Source organism: Danio rerio, chromosome 24 (genome assembly GCF_049306965.1).
Source record: "Danio rerio strain Tuebingen ecotype United States chromosome 24, GRCz12tu, whole genome shotgun sequence".
Taxonomy (NCBI): domain Eukaryota; kingdom Metazoa; phylum Chordata; class Actinopteri; order Cypriniformes; family Danionidae; genus Danio; species Danio rerio.
Window position 1 is genome coordinate 33,427,685 of NC_133199.1, and position 19,816 is coordinate 33,447,500.

At 34.9% G+C, this 19,816-nt stretch overlaps 1 long non-coding RNA gene across 2 annotated transcripts in view; it reads left to right on the plus strand.

Moving 5' to 3' along the window:
- Positions 1 to 19,816, plus strand: part of LOC137489291 (uncharacterized) — a 49,682-nt gene that overhangs the window by 29,430 nt on the left and 436 nt on the right. For both annotated transcript variants that reach the window (XR_011008698.2, XR_012399621.1), the window contains 3 exons: positions 11,871 to 11,925; positions 16,149 to 16,332; positions 18,278 to 19,816. The exon at positions 18,278 to 19,816 is cut by the window's right edge. This is a non-coding gene — a long non-coding RNA (uncharacterized lncRNA). The remainder of the gene's footprint in view (positions 1 to 11,870; positions 11,926 to 16,148; positions 16,333 to 18,277) is intronic.

Here is a 19,816-nt window from a genome sequence, read left to right on the forward strand (position 1 = left end):
TATTGACCGTCATTTAATTTGCATATTTTCTAATCACTTTTTTCATTCATATCTTAATAATAAACTTGCATGACGAGCATATAGGCTAAACTATTCATTTATTTAGGCTATTTGACAAATGAACAAAAATATCTGCCTTAACTCATATCTTCCTCCTGCGTCGACCTGAACTGGGTGCTTGCCTGTGCGTAATCAAACGCATCAAGGGAGACTGATGCAGAGGCAATTGTCATTAAATTATGTGTCTTTGCCTTGGAAATTCGACTTCTCGTGACAGTTTTAATTTTGTTCTGGAGGCTGAAGCCGCGTTCTGTTGCCACAATGGAGACCGGAAATACTAGCGCCACTACAGCCAGTGCTTTAGGAAACATTTCTATAAAGGAAGTGTTTAGAAGTTTGCTGGGTTCACTGAATGTGGGATTTCCCGATCCTGCAAGCACTCGTTTCACCGAGAATAAATACTGCAGCATGCGCTCCTTCTGCACCAGGGGCGCGGCTGCACCCCTCTGCGTTCGGTAGTGCTCACAATACTCCAAGCAACTGACATACTTGCTGCCGCTTGGTTGACCCGTAACAGCTGTCGGCAACTGAAGATTTTTGTCTGTTTGTACTTCATCGTCCACTGCATCACTTCCTCTTTTTCACCTGTATTAATATTACAACTATTTGGCTGTTTAAAGAAACTACTCACACTCAGCTGCTGTGACATTTTTGCAACTGTACACACACAGTGACAAAGAGGAGACAAGGGCAATCGCCATCAGCTGGAAAGGATTGTGAATTGCAGTTAGCTTCGAATTACAATAGATCACCCTCAGCATAATTCGTCATAATGACGGATCACCTTCATATTTTTCCATCACTGCTGAAAAAAATGTCAATGACGGAAAATATTCAGTTAACGCGCCATTTTGTTTGTTTTTAAAGACATTTGCACATAGGAGGCCCTCCTATCAACTTTACCAGTTGTTATTACCAATAGGATCTTCAGTCAAGCCTCAGTTCTGTAAGAAAACTAATCTAGAAAGACAATGACTCTCCATAAGCTTTTAAGTCGTCTACAGAGTTGCCTTTGATCAAGGGAAGCAGGCATATGGACTGTTTCTTTAGTTTTATAGAGGTTGTGGGTTTCTCTAATCCTCCCCGCTGATTCTGACTCCAAGACAAGCACTAAAGCCTTTTCCTTCTTAGTGCACATCGATATACCATGGCCTTAATCTTCATTAGCAGTTCATTAATGGTGTGCATGCAAATAAGCCAAATAGTCTGAACAAATCAGCGCACTTTTAAGTACATATAGCGTATAATGCAATCAAAGGTCTGATTTGGAGGGAGATCAACGTAATGATGGCCCCTAAGAGGACATTTCTTTGAGGTTTTTACTCTTTGATGTCTTAAAACGCTAACAAAAATAATTCATTTAGCCAAATTACATCAGTACAGTGGATTGGCTTGCTAGTTTGGGGAGGGCTAAGCATGTTTGTCTTGTAAAATGCAGGTTTTTAATGATTGTTTTGCCTGGCGTGGATGAGTGTTTAGTCTCGTTTACTGTCTAATGACTCATTTGCTGGTTCATTTGCATGCTGGTGGACTAATGAAGCACTGGTCGGTGTTTGATGATTCTGTGAGGCAGTAGTGTGATCTCCTGTAATACATTTAATCAGAAATTGAATATCATATGCTCATTACATGCACTTATATTAATGCTAATTTTATGTTATTAAACTATATATTTTTCTCTTCAAAATTTGAGGTAGAAGAAATGTGTCATGATTGACGTGATTTTGTTTTTAATTAAAGAATAATTGTTGATATTATTTTTGCTTCTCTACATTGTTAAAAATATCTGTTAGTTAAAAGTCTCTGTATTTTGTATTTAATGTTTTCCATTTATTTACGGTTGTGGATTCCATTATGCATTATGACTTTTATTGTGGAAAATTCAACTCTATTGTTTAACAAAGTGATTTTTATTGACATTTTAGTAGTTTGAAATAATATAATGTATAATAAATAGTTAATATAATATTAATAATAAGAGAGAAACAAGTCTGTAAAATAACTGAAAATGTTCTGGCAGTTCATGACAAGGTGTTTGTAGTGTAAAATGCAACTTCAACACAGACAATAAACCACTTTAAATTAATAAAAATGTTAATAAAAGGCACTTTTTGAAACTTTAGATTAGATTAGATTAGATTCAACTTTATTGTCATTACACATGTACAAGTACAATGCAACGAAATGCAGTTTAGGTCTAACCAGCAGTGCAATAGCAGCAAGTGCAGGATACAGGAATAAGTTATAAAGTGCAGTTACAGAAAACTATGGTGATATTTACAGATGGATGTACTATGAACATTATATACAGGTTGGATAAGCTATGAGCAGATTTACAATATATGAATATATGTGCAGGTTGCTATTAATAATCAGTAGTGTGCAGATAGATAAACATGATTACAAGTGTATATGTTACAATATATGAATATATGTACAGGGATAGATAAACATGATTACAAGTGTATATGTAACAATATATGAATATATGTGCAGGTTGCTATTAATAATCAGTAGTGTGCAGATAGATAAACATGATTACAAGTGTATATGTTACAATATATGAATATATGTACAGGGATAGATAAACATGATTACAAGTGTATATGTAACAATATATGAATATATGTACAGGTTGCTATTAATAATCAGTAGTATGCAGATAAATAAGCATGATTACAAGTGTATATGTATAGTGGGTGTGTACATAATTACAAATGCCCATATGCAGTGGTTATGTACAGTTCAATAAGTAAACAGTTCAATGGGGTGCTGTGAATGTGCAAATTTTTAAATGTGCAAATGTTAAACAGTGCAGTTATTGCGAGGAGTTTAAGTTAGAGGAGAGTGGGGGGTGTATTGGGGGGCAAAAGAGTCAGTGGGGGGCAGAGTTCAGGAGGGAGACAGCTCTGGGGAAAAAGCTGTTCCTCAGTCTGCTGGTTTTTGTCCGGGGGAAAAAAAAAGTTGTTGGAAGAAATATCAAGGTCCCATAATGCATATCCATAATAAATAAACGGGAAAAATGATAAAAAAACATGAATCACAAAATACTGATAACTTCTAATTCACAGGGTATTTTAGCATTATTTATATACTTTTAATGATATCTTGATTTATTAATATCACTTTAAATGATTTTTCCCCCTCCCTAGTCAACAGGGAACATTTTCAGAACTTAAACGTACATTCTAGCAATGTTTAAGCAACAGTACAACATAAACAAAAAAAAATTGGTTCTGTAATGTTTTAACAAATAATGTTATATCATTTGTATAACTAAGAATCTTATACACACTACCGGTCAAAAGTTTGGGGTCAGTTTTTATTTTTATTTTTATTTTTTAAGAAAATTATTCTGTATTAACTTGTTTGTTTGTTACAAGATTTAAGTTCTTATATATATGTCATGATGACAGTAAATATTATTTTACTAGATCTTTTTCAAGAATCTTCTATTGACCTTATTCTAAAATGCGGAAGTGCGCCTGTTTTCGCGATTGTCTTAGAACTTCTTATTCATTCGACTACAGGAGAAATGACTAGGAATAATAAACGGCAGAAAACGGTCAAACTTCTTGCTCTACAAACAAATGTTTGCATGACTATACAGACCAAGTAGAATAATTTAATAAGAAAATATCAAATTGCAACATCAAGCAGCGTAATCAGCAGTTTTTAACGTCAAAAAATGGATGGAAGTGAATGAGACCGGAAGTCTCAAGCCAAAAAGATTCAAATGGCAGCGCCCGCTCGTCGGCGGAGAATAAGGTGAATACAGCTTATAGTGACATTTAAAGGGCCATGAAACCCCCTCGTTTCAGCAGGGTGTTTTCACACCTCCACTTTGGAAAAAGTCAGAAAAGTGGGGGTGTCCAGCTCTGTTTAGGGGGGAGTGTCGGAGGAACTAAAGTGGGAGGGTGTGGGAGTGTCTATTTGGGCACGCGCGAGTTTCAGTCAAAATACACACACAGGAGAAAGAGATGGTGTTTAACCTACATGGACATCTGTAGTGGAATTATTTGCCAAATTATTAACTGGTGGACTTTAACTGCAGTTTGGCTCTTTCATTCAGGGAATTCATTCATGTCCCTCGCGACAAACGCGATATTTGATTCGAGGATCTGCTCTAAGCGTGTATTTTTCATGCAATGTTTGATACCGCACGGCGAATGAGAGAAAAAAACTCCGCATTTCCCGGAAACTTAGACGCACACGGCAGGTAGTGTCAGAAAGCCGCGTGTGTTATTCCGGTCACAAAATGCGGTGCTAACATGTTTGCCCTCAGTGAAATAGTTAACTTAATTCGATACGAACAAACTGAATAAACAAAGAGCACTGGTCGCTCACTTACCAAATCTGTAGAGACAGAACAATCACCAGCAACTAGAGCCGCGTCTGAAGAGAAGACTACATCCGGAATCCGGATCTCAGCGTTTGCAGATGAGAACAGCTCTCAGGTAAACAATAATCCCCCTTAGACACGTAAGTTATTGTTGTCGCGCGTCGCGTACACTGTTAATCCACACGTGAGTCTGAGCTCTCACAGAGAGAAAATGAAAACGAAACTTAACTGCAGCAAAATTTAAAAGCAACACTTCACGCTTGTTTTGCCAACACAACGTGGCGTCTCTGTGGTGTAAAGACGGTGACACTAATGAATATTAATGAAGTTGCACAATAGAGCGCGCTGATTGGTTTGAACCAAGGCTTACTCATGCATTAATGCATCACACTGTAAGACGTAATAAGACACACTCTGGCACAGACGCCCAGTCTACACGCTGGAATACAACGCTATTATGTCATGACCGTGACGCAGCTTCAAAAATTCGTTTCAAACAGGAAGTACGAATTTGCTTGAAATAACGCAAAAACAACCAATTTACACTTTTTAGTGAAATATAGGTGTCCTAATAGTGTTTTTAGCAGTGTGGGACACATATACGACTGTCAATAGCTCAAAAAATGTGTTTTGGTGTTTCGTGACCCTTTAAGTGCTTAACTTGGTTAATTAGGTAAACTAGGCATGTTAGGGTAATTCGGCAAGTTATTGTATAACGATGGTTTTCCTGTAGATTATCGAGAAAAAATATAGCTTCAAGGGGCTAATAATTTTGTCCCTAAAATGGTGTTTAAAAATTAAAAACTGATTTTATCGTAGCCGAAATAAAACAGATAAGACTTTCTCCAGAAGAAAAAATATAATCAGACATGCTGTGAAAATTTCCTTGCTCTGTTAAACATGATTTGGAAAATATTTAAAGAAGAAGAAAAAATTTGAAGGGGGCTAATAATTCTGACTTCAACTGAAAAAAAAAAAAAAAAAAAAAAAATATATATATATATATATATATATATATATATATATATATATATATATATTCAGTTCATTTTCAGCTCATTTTGTTAAACTGTTTTCATAAAAGTTCTGTAATTCTAGTATTCATCTATGATATTCATAATTTTTTGCCTTTGATTAAAGTAGGTTATTTTTTTGTTTTTTTGTTGCATTCGTATCTGCAATTTTAGTCTGCCATCATAAAAGTAGAAAAACAGCTGTATAAGAAACACACAATGTCATTGTGTTCTCAGGATAGGTCATGCACTTAGGGATAACTTATAGTGTGCCTCTGAATTCCCTCTAAAACACACGCCCGCACATACACATACTTTATACACGCGCGCACACACACACAACAAAGAACATCAGAGCAGCACACAGAAACAGCTTGACTGTCATCTTTCCAGTTCAGCACACAAAGGCCATATGCCACTTGGACTCTTAAATGTCAAAAAGGGCAACATGCATTTCATTTAATCCACACAGCTGTGAAATCACACATGCATATTTAAATCAACATGAAAAGTGCACTGGAAAAAATAGTGTGGAAACAGTTTTCACTCTGATTTTGCTAGTGCGTATTACAACAGCAAGACACTGAAGTAAACATGGAACATGAAAAAGAAAAACTAATTTTTAAAATCTTTTCAAGTAATTATACACATCTCGGCCACTTTATTAGGTACACCTACCAAACTGTTCGTTAATGCACATTTCTAATTAGCCAATCACATGGCAGCAACTCAATGTATATAGGCATGGTCATGACGACTTCAAACAGAGCATCAGAATGGGAAAGAAAGATGATTTAAGTGACTTTAAATGTGGCATGGTTGTTGGATCCAGATTGGCTGGTCTGAGTATTTCAGAAACTGCTGATCTACTGGGATTTTGACGCCCAACCATCTCTAGGGTTTACAGAGAATGATTCGAAAATAAGAGAAAATATCCAGTGAGCGGCAGATCTGTGGGCGCAAATGTCTTGTTGATGTCAAAGAAGTATGGCCAGACCGGTTCAAGCTGATAGAAAGGCAACAGTAACTCAAATAACCGAGATATGCAGAAGAGCATCTCTGAACACACAACATGTCCAACCTTAAAGCTAAAGTAACAATTTGCACACAGGCTCACCAAAATTGGACAATAGAAGATTGGAAAATGTTGCATGGTCTGATGAGTCTCGATTTACTAATGCTAATAATACTCAATTTACTTTACATCTAATCAAATGTTGCTCAACATTACTTCATGTTTGTGATATTTACTAGCAGTTTCTGAGGATAAAATCATCTCTAAACCATCAATGTGCCTTTATAAGTAGATCATTCCTGTTTCTTTTTTTTTTTTTTACTATGAATCAAGAGTCTTAGCATCATATTCATGTTCCATCAGTAGATTTTCCTGCGCTTTCATCCCAGCCAGCAAACAAAAAGGCACTCAAGGACTATTCTCCTATTTCTTTTTGTAAAGAAATCCACCTTATCTTGCACTCTTGTTTTTTTTTTTTTTCCTACATCTGTAATTACCTTTTCGTCTGGCCCTCAGGGGTTCAGAGGTTCACTGTCTCAAAGGTGGAAAAATAACTGGTACGATTTCATCCACACGATGATAAGCTGGGATTTGAACATTTCTGATGACTCACCTCTAATTTTAACTTGATGGTGTTTACAAGGTGTGTTATTTTCTAGTATAGTCATTGGCACCCTTTCCAAATATGTGCAAAAATGATTGTTACAATAAATCAATTTTTTAGGAAGAATGATGAACTTCACATCCTCTTCGGCTTCTACGGTATTTTCCAAGGGTGCCAATAATTTTGCACACGACTGTAAATGTTCCCACGTTTGCTTTGAAACTAACGACTCACTTCATTTTTGTTTCCTCCGGTAGACAGCACAACAAATTGATTCGGCTTGTGTTGTTGAGTTACAACTGTAGCATGGTTTTAAAGCTGTAGAAGAAGACCTTGCGTGACAGTGTGTGACAATCTCCTCTAGCTGCAACATGGCAGAGCGATCATAACCTCACACACTGAAGATGAGTTCATCGCCAAAGCTCTGACAACCCACTGTCACAGTGGCTCTGGCTACGGCTGATATATGGCATGAAAAGGAGGCAAAGGAGAAGATGCAGTCACAGCCAGCAATATGTCACCACTCGCTTCCCTCCAACCACTGCAAACATTGCCGCTCTTTCTCTCTCTCTCTCTCTCTCTCTCTCTCTCTCTGCTGGGAATGAATTTGCAAGGATTTTGACCTTGAGATTCTTTGTTGTTTTGAATAATGATGTGCCTTTGACACGGTTGTTATATAATCTGTAGGAATGCACACCATCAAAGTTGGGCATTGTGCCGATATTAACATGCTAATTGATCGTGGTAAGCCAGTAATTATTGTCATGTTGTGGTTGATGGTTTACTTTTTTCAGAATGAGCTTGGGTTGGTTAATACTTAATATACAAAACTAAATCAGATTATTGTTTATAGTTTCATGACAAAGATGTTATTATTTATATATTATATTATTATATATTAAATATTCAATCAATCAACGTTTATTTATATAGCATCTTACTACAACCAAGGCTGACCAAAGTGCTTTACACCACACTGTAATAAATCCTATACTGGCCTTTAAATTTTAAGCTGAATCAAATTAACCTTATGAGTCCATTGAACTTTACCAATTTTAAACTGACTTAAAACAGCATGCATAACTTATTAAATAAAGCTTATAAAATAATTGACTATTTGATATATATATATATGCACATTACAATGTTAAATTGCAGTAAAACCAATTATACAACACAACTAGAAAGCAAGCAATACAAAATGCAGGACATGTCTATAAAATACAGCAAAACATTACAACAAAAGTTTGTGCTACTGTGCATTTAAAGCCATTTTTTAACAAGGCTTAAGTGGCAGAAAATGTATTCATTTAATATATAAATTATAAATAAAACTCACACACAAGCATTTTGAAACAAAAGTGAATTTAAATAATGGATGCTCATGTTTTAAATTTAAAAAGCATTGAATTTGTACTAAATAAAAGTTTAACCTTTAAACATTAGAGGATAATACGACCAATACCAATATGATACTAATAATATGTCTGAACAAATTGAAAATAAAATGCTAAAAATTGAATAATGATGCTATTATTTATGTATTATGTTATTATATTTTCACAATAAAAAATATTAAAAAACGCACCAACAATTCAAAGTGAATTTAGACAATGGATACTAGAGGTGTAACTAGAAGTGCCACAAAAGTTAGGCCGAATAGGGCTCGAGCCTGACAAGTACATTTTGATTGACATATTTTTTAAAAGCCAGAACACGTTTATAGCGCACATGCACACAGCTCTTTTGCCTATTTTTAAGATTGAGCCATTTATACGTGTTTTAACATATGTATATAGGTTATATTGTGAAGTTTGAAAAAAGAAATAAAATAAGTCCTCCGTAACATCATAACATCTCAGCACTCTAATAAGGCCTAGGTACATACACCTAAATTGGCCAACACACCAATAAAAATGAGTCTTTCCAAATAAACTAATAGTAAAAATTCTAAATTGTGACTGGTATTTGACGATCGCGAACTGAAGAATGAGGGGGGTTACGATCGTGAACTGAAGAGCAGGCGGGGGTAGGATGTATGGAAGACTATCGCAAACTAAAGACCGGGGGGAGTGGACTGGTTGGCAATCACAAACTGAAGACCAGGGGGCACTACACAGTTTAAGCCCCAGTTGTGCACGTGCCTGCAAGGATGTAAAGTACTGATCTGGCTAATTTTGCACGTTTTGGGTAGGATTATTTGTTCATCTTCCACCAGCCAAGAACATCCATTTTATTTATCATGACAGCAGCTTCAATGTAGCGAGTTACCTCGTCATCTTCCCTGTCAGCTTGCTGTACATGCTATACATTGCTGTTTAGCGCTCTACTGCAATACCCAAAGTATGAGCGATCGCCAAAATAACTTGGTCGCCAGAATGACCGTTCTTTGCGGTCTGGCCAGTCACAGTTTAAAGTCAAAATTTGCTCTTTTTTTGACTTGTCCATCATCATTTGTTTCACCGGAATGGATTTTAATGTTGTAACAAATGATTTGATTACTTATCAAAATGCATCACATGACTGTTTATTTACTGCGCAAGCCTGAGCCCAGCCGACCCCGTCTAAAATTATAAAAATTAAGCCTGAACCCGTTGGGTTCCTTCGGATTTAGGCAAAGATCTTCAGCTCTAATGCATACTCATATTTTACATTTAAAAATCATTGCAGTTGAATTAAATAATATTTTAAGCAAGCATTAGAGGGTAAAGTAATCTCAATGTACAGTCGGTATTAAAAGTATTCAGACCTTTTGATAAAATTTTCAACAAGACAATGACCCTAAGAACACAGCTGAAATAATGACTCTTTGACTGTTTTTGAATGGCCCAGCCAGAGCCCTGACTTAAACCCAATTGAGCATTTCTGGAGGGACCTAAAAATGTCTGTCCACAAATGTTTACCATCCAACCTGACAAAACTGAAGTGGATCTTCAAGGAGGAATGGCAGAGAATCATTTTAATTAAACCTCATTCAGATTGCACAATTTTTACTGTTGGTCACTCATTGTGTCAGATTAAGTGATTTTGTCTAGAACAAATCTTGATGTCTGATGGGTACTGTACCAAATATGGCTACAAATTCTCTGCGATCAGTCATCTTGTGGTGTCTACAACACACAATCTGTCATCAAGAACTCTATAAATTAAAAATTTTTACTGTAATTGTCCGATTTGTTTACAGTGTAATTCCAGTATGCACTCACCAGGCTTCAGAAGTGCCTCGACTACATTTCATGAAAAAAGTCATCTCTTTTTCATTTTGCCTTTTCATAAGATGTGTACTAAAGAGATTCTGTGCTCCTATTGGTCAGTGTCACCCATGTGCAGAACTCTTTAAGGACAAAAAAATAAATAAAATAAAAATAACATAGAAAGACTTTCTGCGATACCATCATGAAGCATTGCAGACAAGATATCGATTGTTGTTCTCTATTACCAGCCTGATCTCACGAGAAAACATAAGTATTTTACGTTTTGGCAGTTTAGTGGCTAATTCGTACAAATTCGTACGAGTTCAGTCGTATGAAATTGTACGATTTTTAAAAGGAGGCGTGGCACCTAACCCCACCCCTAAACCCAACCAGCATTAGGGAATGAGCAAATCAGACTGAATTGTACGAATTAGATCATAAAAATTCATACAAATTAGCCACTAAATGAAAAAGTTACGAATTGCTGTGGGATTGTGTTGCTATTACACACTACACATGAAAAACTGATCAAATCTTACATCCCGAGGCCCAATTGTCATTTACAAATCCACAAACACCCTATGTCAAGCAATCTGTGCTGAAATCGGGGAAAAAATTATTGCTTTAGCTAAACATTAAACTTACTTAAGTCACAAATTGTTCATTTTTAAGGGCATTTGAGCACAACAAAAATAAAATGTATGTACATTTATACAGAATATTAAATTCAATTTAATATGGTACAAATTTCTTTAAAAAAAAGTTACATTTAAAAAATTGATAGATGTTAAAACTGAGCATATTGATCTAGTACTGATTTTGCATGTTTACCAGAATCGGTAATTGCCCTCTTGCTTTTATCTATCGTATAAGCTTATTGCACCTTATAGTTTTATAATTGTTTATTAATTGACATTCAACTAAAAGGAACAACACAAAACACACAATTTTTAATTACATTTTCTGCTGTCTATAACATTAAGAATTGTTTAAATCTTAAAAGAGTGGTCACAAACATTGCTCAGGTGTGATTATTTTTAAAGACTTCAACAGAATGTAAAAATCTTGATGATTTTGTGGGTCTCGTCTATCAAATCTGATCTTTATTTTGTATTTTCTACTGGATTCAAGTCAGGTGATTAACTAGGCAATTCTGGGGGATAATTTTCTTTCTCTGAAAGCGTTTGAGAGTTTCCTTGGCAGTATTGTGGATCATTGTCTTGCTGAAATGTCCACCCTGGTTTCATCTTTGTCTTGGTAATGTAGATGTTTGACTGAAGCAGCCTTATCCATTTACTGTACAATGACAAAGGGCGGAGAGTTGCTAAATAGCTACTGGGAGATTTCAGCTGCTGTCTGGTCGTTCACTGCCTTTCTACACCTTCCTCTCTTCATGTGTTCAGTACTTTATCCCTGTGTTATTTTATTTACTTTCACATTAATTAATTTGTAAACTAAATAGTTTTCTTTAGTTCTTTAGTTGTTACCAACATCTGGTGAATTTGATATCAACAGCATCTTTAGAAATATTTTTTCTGAGAAAAATGGTGGTGTTTAATACTTATTTCCCTCACTGTATGTCAATAAAATCAAACTGTCTGTCAACAAATGTTTAATTGAATCTTTCTTGGATTATTTTCAGCAGAGATCTGAGATGCTAACATAATCAACACAAGCCACAATGTTTTCCTCCAGGGGTGAGTGACACAGTTTACTATGTTACTTAGTTAATCTAGTCAAGCATGTACATATGATCTCAGAGGGTAAGTCTATCTGAAGACCCCAGTCATTTCCTCTGATCTGGTCTGGTGAGTAATGCGTTTCCTGTTTAAATCATCTGTGCTTTAGGGCACATGCTAAGAGAGAGAGAGAGAGAGAGAGGGAGAATAAAAAGTAACTTTCCTTTATAGTCGGTCAGATGCCGCATGTCTAAACTGATCAAGTGAAACCCAAACATATTAATGCGCGTCTGTGCTTATGCAAGAAGGGCACTGTATATGTGAGATTATGGTATCAGTGGTGTTTCTGAGAGCCTGCCGGTCATTAATGTGTGGATTAGAGCATGTATTGATGTGGACTATTTACATTCAATCTTACATATGGATGGCAGATGTTATTCTTATACGCGTATTGGTGAAGGCTAAAGAAGGAATCCCTTTTGAATGCAGAGGACTTCTTAAGATAAACCCCTTAGATGATCAGATGGGGAAAACAAGATGTTTAAGCTGCCCATGCTAGCCATATAGTTGAAAAACAAGTGGCTGTTCGGAGATTAGTGCAGCATATATGAAAGTGCATATATAAATGGGAATGTATTGTAACATTTAAAATAAATATTGAATTTCAAGCTGTCTTTTAGAATCTGTCTATCAATCAAAAAACAAAAAAAAGTGGAATGTTTAGCTTTGTCTTATCAAATACTAACTTTTTAAATGTTATTGAAATTTGATTGTATTATAGATTTTACTGTATTGGAGTAAGTAAACTGACATTTCTTAAGCAGCACAGTGGCTCAGTGATTGCAACTGTAGCCTCACAGTAAGAATGTTGCTGGATCAAGCCCCGACTGGGTTAGTTGGCATTTCTGTGGGGTGTTTGCATGTTTTCCCCGATGTGTTGGCATTGGTTGTCTATTGTCAATTGTCTATTGTGTGTGTGTGTGTGTGTGTGTGTGTGTGTGTGTGTGTGTGTGTGTGTGTGTGTGTGTGTGTGTGTGTGTGTGTGTGTGTGTGTGTGTGTGTGTGTGTGTGTGTGTGTGTGTGAGAGTGTATGGGTGTTTCCCAGTGCTGGTTTGTGGCTGGAAAAGCATCCGCTGTGTGAAACATATGATGGATAAGTACAAATAAAGGTGAATTGAATTGAAAAGTTAAAAATGCCTAAATAAAAAAAAAATTACACTTTTTCCAGAAGAAAAATTATTATAGGTAATACTGTGAAAAAAATCCTTGCTCTTTTAAACATCATTTAGGAAATATTTAATTAAAAAATCACAGCAGTGCTGATAATTTTGACTCCATCTGTATCAATAATTATTCTTCTTTAAAGAATCTTGATAATATGCCTTGAAACTAATCATAGTCACCTCACCCTAAAGATCTTTGATCTTCCTTCAGGGTCAGTTAGATGTTGCGACTGCTGAAGGAAATATTGAGTCCTCAAAAACTCCAGGACTCTAGCACTCGAGTCTTTGAGGAGATGTTGGATTCTTCAGAGCCGCTGTCACATAGAGCCCGGGTCCTCGCTGTCTCCTTCGCTTTGAAATGGAATATATTTATGCTCCGGGGCAAACTGGAGCTCCTACTGTTTTATGGAAATGCTGGTTTGTTTTCAGCTCTTTTGGTGGAGAGTAAACAGTGGGCTTGATGCTACATGAGCTCTGAAGGTTTACACACCCAAGGGTTTGCTTTATAAAACACATACTCAGACATATCACTTTCCAAATAGGTGAAGAGAGTTCGATAAAAGTTGTATAGAATGCTGGATTTGGTGGTGGGAAAACCTGAGAGCTTTCTTCAACTTCATCTTTAATCAGAACCCTTGACATTGTTTACTAAGGATTTTCTGTGGAAATATTGATATACGTCACAGTGAATTTAATGCCAGTGATGTGTTTTGGTGTTTTATATCGAATCAGATTTTGGCATTTTGTAGTGGAAGAAATTTTTAAACAATTCAAAATGTAAGATTTTAACCGTAAGTTGCATGAACTCACAATGAACAACTGTATTTTCAAGAACTAACTAACATGAACAAATACTGTAATGAATGTATTGTTCATTGTTTGTTCATGTTAGTAAATGCATTAACTAATATTAACTAACACAACCTTAGTGTAAAGTGTTACCAATCATTTGAATGAATGGTTGCGCGTGGGTGGGTGGGTGGGTGGGATGTTATGTGTGTGTGTGTGAGTAATTTAGTTATATATGAAAGTATAAACGTGACATCAGGTAATGTTTACATTGATATTTATCTACTATACATACAGATACTTATATGATACTAATAAACAACGTGTGTGTGTGTGTGGGATTTTGTTTTTGTTTGTGCATTTCAAAATAGGTTATATAATATTATTGTGTTAAAATGTTATTAATACAACTTAAGATTAACATTAATGTTTATATAAAATATATAATTAATAATTTTTTTCATTTATTTATGAAAATATAAAAGTGACATCAGTTAATGTTTGCATTGATATTTATTTTATAGAAGATGTCATTCAGATATTTATATGATATTAATACTAAATAACTAAATGATGTGTGTTTGTTTGTGTGTTTATATCAATTTGTTGTTGTTTACATGCATTGATGATATGCATTTAAAATAAGTTTTATTATTATTAAATTGTATTATGAGTTATATATTATTATTATTATTATTATTATTATTATTATTATTATTATTATTATTATTATTATTATTATTATTATTATTATTATTATTTTATTTGTGTTTATTATTATTATTATTATTATTATTGTGTTGTTGTTGTTTTTGCAATTATTATTATTATTATTATTATTATTATGAGAAGAAGTAGTAATAGTAGTAGTGATGTAGTTATTATTATTATTATTATAATTATGATTATTATTATTATTATTATTATTATTTGTTGTTGTTGTTTTTGTTGTCGTCGTTGTATTATGTTGTATTGTTATTAAAAAATATAAAAATGACATCTGATGTTTAAATTGATAATTATTTTTTAGAACATTCTAAAAAAATCCAGATATTTATTTGAGTTTAATACTAAATTGTGTTTTTGTGTGTGTGTGTGTGTGTGTGTGTGTGTGTGTGTGTGTGTGTGTGTGTGTGTGTGTGTGTGTGTGTGTGTTTATATGAAATGATGTTGTTTATATGCATTAAGGATGTGCATTCAAAATAATAAATCTAATAATAATAATAATAATAATAATAATAATAATAATAATTATTATTATTATTATTATTATTTCATTATATATAATTATCATTGTTGTTGTTGTTGTTGCTATCATTATTATTATAATTAATATTATTAATAATAATAATAATAATAATAATAATTATTATTATTATTATTATTATTATTATTATTATTATTATCATCATTATTATTGTTGCTATTATTATTATTATTAAATTCAAGATTATGCTATTATTAGTGTTAATATATACATAATTGCTTTTTGCTTTATGAAAATAATCTATGAAAGTATTTTATGTATAGAAGTGACATTATTTCATATTTACACAGAATTCTTTTATTTTTCTAAAATATGTCATTCAGATAATTACGTAATGCTATAATAATTAAGGTGTGTTTATATATAATTGTGGTTTACATGTATTGTTTACATGCATTTCAAAATAGGTTATTTATTATGATGATGATGATGATGATGATGAATATTATGATGATGATGATTATTATTATTATTGTTTTTGTTGTTGGTATTGTTATTGTTATTATTATTATCTTGTTGTTATTGTTCCAATCCAATATACTTGTATTATTAATGGTAATACAAAATATATAATAATTGTAATACATTTTTATTATTTATGAAAATATACGTACAAGTGTTAATCTGAAAAAATTTCATGTATACTAATCATTATAATCATCTGGAAATAAAACAAACATATAATAACATATAAATGTAAAATCTAATTAAATATATGCATAATATTCATATACTGTAACAATATGACTAATTAACTGTTATTAGTTACACGTCTACACATTCTATCTCCCACACACATATATTTAACACATATGCTTCATGTTTAAATAAATAAAATGTCATTAATACAACTGCAATTACTTCGACAGCTCTGCTTTTTCTCTGTGTGTCTGTGTCCCTTTGACCAGGTTATAGAATCCAATTATGTAATGACCCCATAAACCCTTTGATTCCACCAACAGGGCTGTCTGCTGTCCCGCCGTGTGAGCTGTCTATCAGTAAATGGAGGGTTTGAGCTGTACCTGGTGTGTGGTGATGGAGCGACTGACCCGTGTTTACCTGCCCCCTCGCCTCTCGACCCCCCCCCCCCCCCCCCCATGATGCCCGTCGTCTTCTTCATTCTCCAGGGAAATCTCCCGAAAGCAGGTGCCTTTATCAGCATGCTTTTCTGCCTGCCCTGCCAAAAGCGCACTCTCAATGACAGTGAGCGCAGAGAGCCGTAATCTCCCCCGACTGCAGCTAAATTAAAGCATGGCGCAGGAAAACATCCAGATGTAATGGCCAAAGATTTCCTGCCTGCCATGATATGCGCTTTACTGTATGGACATCTGGAATAATATGGGCAGATGCGCTGACACAAATTAGCAACAGATTGCAAGGCAATCATTCGATTTGTGTGCGTTTCAGATGGCCAAAGAAGTTTTTCGATCCCCAAAACACTTTTTTTAAATCCTATTGAACATAAAACAATTATATTTACTCAAACAAATCTCAAGAATTGGGCTGCTTCAGCTCATTTTAAATAAGTCATTTCAACAAGCAGCATGTTTTGAGTGTGTTGTATTTACTGATTCATTGTTTGCTTGTTTGTAAAACTTCACATGTAGATTTATGCAAGCGCTGTTGATTTTGTTTATGGTTTTGATCTTTAAAAATGAAATAGTAAATTACTTTAATTGCTAAACATCATTGTTTAAATGCTTTGCTATAAGTCAAGAAAAGAGAATTTGAAGATGTAATTATGAACTGCTTACTAACGTCTATTAATCTAGAGTTAATGCTTAACAAATAATGAACTATTTGCTAATGCTTAAAAAATAATTCATAGTGTGTAGGTATTATAAAGTGTTACCCATAACTGTTTTATTCCATTTTTAAAGATCAAACCGTAAACAAAAGGAACAGTGTTTGCACTAATCTGCAAGTAAAGGTTCACAAACAAGGACGTTGAATAAGTAAATAAAATACTCACAAAAAAAAAAGTATATTTTTGCTGCTTGTTAAAACTATTTATTTAAAATAAGCTGAAACAACACAGTTCGGGATATTTTTTGGAGAAACCGTTTTATGTTGAATCTATTTAAATTAGTTAACTTAATAGATTTGTGTTGGGGCAACATGAATGGATTGTGTAGAACTAAATACAGTTGAAGTCAGAATCATTAACACATTTCTAAACATAATAATTTTAATAACTCATTTCTAATAACTGATTTATTTTATCTTTTCCATGATGACAGTAAATAATATATGACTGCATATTTTCTAAGACACTTCTATACAGCTTAAAGTGATATTTAAAGGCTTAACTAGGTTAACTAGGCAGGTTAGGGTAATTAGCAACCCAAGCTCATTCTGGAAACGTAGCCCCGCGGACGTTTCTGGAGACCGCGATTTACGTGGCTGGAGGTATGTACGGACGTGTTTAGTTTTTTTGAGCTAACGCTGCAAGGCGGTATGGCGCCGCTCCGCTCCTCCTCTTCGCGCTCGCCGGCTGACGGCTCGCCTCCGAGTGGAGGGCTTTCCCGATGCAACCAGTTTGTCCGCTCAGCTCACAGCGATGCGCCGGTGGAGCGGAGGCCCCGAAAGAGGAGGAGGAGCCGGCCGCGGGGACGACAACCGGGATCGAGTCCGGGGAACAGTGGTTCCGGAAATCAGGTAAGATGAAAAACAGAATCCGTAAAATAAGGGCGAGAACACGGCGGGATCCGAAAACGCGGTCGAAATCGAAGACGAGGGCTTTTGCTTTTTTTTTTTTTTTCTGGACGGCTTTTGCAAACCGTCGCTTGGGTTTAGGGAAGGAAGAGGAGGAGGAGGAAGAGGAGGGCGGCCGGGTCGGCTGATCCGGCGGCTTTTCGCGTGAGAACAGCGGCCTCTCGCGGATCCGCTAAAACAAAAACCGCTCCAATACGTACCTCCCAGGACGTATCTCGCGGCCCACAGAAACGTCTGTGGGGCTACGTTTCCACAATGAGCGCGGGTTGATAATTAGGCAAGTTAATGTATACTGATGGTTTGTATAATGATAGCTTAAACAGGCTAATAATTTTGACCTTAAAATGTTTTTTATTATTACCTTCTTTGTTTTCAGGAGCTTTGATGTGGAGGCTGAAGTATAAGAAGGAGCGCTATCCTGCTAAAGAATTTGCCCTTTCCTGTGGTTTGTAATATAATGGGCAGCACAAATGTCTTGAAACCTCAGGCTGTAGATGTTGTCATCCACTCTGCAGATCTCTCACATGCCCCCATACTGAATGTAACCCCAAACCATGATTTTTCCTTCACCAGACTTGACTGAATTTTATGAGAATATTGGGTCCATGCAGGTTCTAATAGGTCTTCTTCAGTATTTGGGATGATTGGGATGCAGTTCAACAGATGATTCATCAGAAAAATCTACCTTCTGCCAATTTTCCAAATGATCAACTAGAAGTCAAGATATTATTTGTTGCTGTTACAACTAGGACAAGAATTTTGTCATGTAGTGTATGTATTTAAATAATACAAGCAATGAACAAGAAATGTATTACAGTATTTATTCATCTTTGTTAGCATTAGTTAGAGGAAATAAAGTTGTTCATGTTAACTCAAAGTGCATTGACTTTTGTTAGCAAGCATGGATTTGGATTTTATTAGTAAATGTTGAACTATGATGGACAAATGCTGTACAAGTATTGTTCATTATTAGTTCATGTTAGTAAATACATCACCATTTACTAATAAACCCTTATTGTTACCTTAATATAACCAATTATAATATTATGAACTTATTATTATTCATAACTTGTTTGAAATAATGGAAAAAAATACATTTAATTAAAAATGTTTAATGAGCAAAGCTCTGATGATAAATTATTCTAAATGTGAGCATGTTAGCACAGTAAATATGAAAGGCATTATATTCTTAACCCGTCTCTGGAAAGGAGTCGTCGAGCGGTCACATTATTACACGTATTATGTCAGTGACGGATAAAAACAGGCAATTATCGTGACATCAAACAGCAGAACGTGCAGCTTCCAGCCTCATGATTAATGTGCCAGGCGAAAAACAATTAACATGCTCTTTTCCAGAGGTGAGAGAGTCTGAATTTAGAGGGCATAAAAGACTGCTAACAAGGCTTGTTTTAGTAATATGCATCTCTAACTTCTTAGTGTTTGTATATTGAGCCAAAATTTAAACCGAAAACAAGTTCGAATTGTGACACCTAAACTCAGAATTAATGCTTTACAAACTTTTTCATCAATTCCGACTTCATGGTGTTTGGTATTTTCCTGATTTGTGAGCTAACGTGTAATTAGTGCATTATAGGTTAAACTCACAAGATGCAAAGTCACAACGCTGATTTAGTGAAAAAAAGCATTTTATTTTATTTTTTACAATAGTTAGTGCAGAAATGACACTAAACGTCAACAAAATATTCATATGAAATGACCACCAACTGCAGACTGATGCGCCATCTTTGTCTATGTTGCTCAATTTTTGCTAAATTGAAACAAAGGATCGTGGAATATCAATGATGCTAGAGGTTATTCTAGAAACAGTCGATGTCATTATTATTACCCCCCCTCCCCCCTTAAATTACTCAGCTCCCTGGTTGTTTACTACAAAGGGGATATGTTTGTACTAAAT